This window comes from Perna viridis, chromosome 3 (genome assembly GCF_037379345.1).
Source record: "Perna viridis isolate PV_CMFRI_1.1 ecotype Kerala chromosome 3, ASM3737934v1, whole genome shotgun sequence".
Taxonomy (NCBI): domain Eukaryota; kingdom Metazoa; phylum Mollusca; class Bivalvia; order Mytilida; family Mytilidae; genus Perna; species Perna viridis.
Window position 1 is genome coordinate 44259712 of NC_142447.1, and position 1501 is coordinate 44261212.

Genomic DNA, 1501 nt, shown 5'->3' on the forward strand with positions numbered 1-1501 from the left:
TGATCCATTGAAAAAAATTGAACCTTTTTATTTTTACCTTTATTTTGGGTCAAACTTTTCATTTTATTTCAATTTTGACAGTATATCTAATTATGATATACTCGAAAGTTAATTTTTTAGAAACAAATCACGTATCTCAATGATATAAGCAAATATTATAGTAGTTTAGCTAAAAATTGGTTGTCAAATTCGGTAGCGCTTCTAAATCCATACAAATTTTACAAAGAAGTGAGACAGTGAATACAAAGGAAAGCACTCAATATAATCCAAACAATAAAACATTTATATCATGGTTCTAATCTTCTATTTGACAACAATGAAAACAAAACAAAGAATTGAGACTGTTAGCATGGCGCTATATCTATTTATTTACGAAGTGTGGATATGCTCAATTGGCAGTTAAATAAGCTTTATTTTAAGTCGACAAGTTCATTACAACAATTCAAAATAAGATCTTAAGAGCTTTTATAACCGATTTAAGATATATAAATAGCTATACAGTGCATGTATACATGTAGAATACATTGACAGGACAAAAATACAAGACGCATACAGCACACAAACATGAATAGCAATTATAAAAAAAAAACATGTGAATGAACTAAAAAGCATAGAGGCAGAAAAAAATAAAATGAACAAGTATGGTATCAGAGCCGCTACTCCAGGCAATGTAATGACTGAGTTGCTGTATCCGAAATTATACAAATGATTTTGTTCACATATAAAATCAGTTATTACAGTTGGAGCTTGATCATATAATATTTCAAGAATTTCTAATCCCATTAGTAGGCATCATTGTCTGTGCTAAAAGATCATTATAAGAAGAGTTATATAATCAAAATAGATAAAGCTCTTTCCTTTATTTTTTTCTATTTTTTCTTTCTATTAGTCTTTAAGCAAAAGTGCGAAGAAAGAGGGCAATATAAATGTGTGAAAAATATATTTTTAATTGATTGTAATATATGTATGATAAATGGCCGTATTGGTAATAATGATTTTACTAATATTTCAAGTGAAGGAAAATTTGTTGTTGATTACGTCCTTAACCCCATGACCAAATTAATGATATATCTGATTTTAATTTACACACAATGTCTGATGTTAGAAGACTGAACTTAGTGGGCTACGAGTCATTTCCCGATCATTCATTGTTAGAACGTGTTACAAAAACTTTCACCGAAACAGAAACGACGAGTAGTGAACTGTCACAAGTCGAAAATCGTACAAAAGCGCCTAGAAAATTAAAAACTGAGACTTTGAGGCACAACGTATTCTCAGACAAGCACATGGAGGAATTGTTGAATGAGACAATATTCCTACAAGGTAAGATGTTGGAATTCCGTTCCTTCATACCCCAACCTCTTACTTCCGAGCATCATATTGCATAACGCACGTTCCGCCGTTTCTTGAAATTGGCAGAATTATAGTAAACTATTTTCCATTTAAACGTTTTATACAGTTTCTTTATCATTACACGGGAGAAGGTGACTAAACTAAAGAA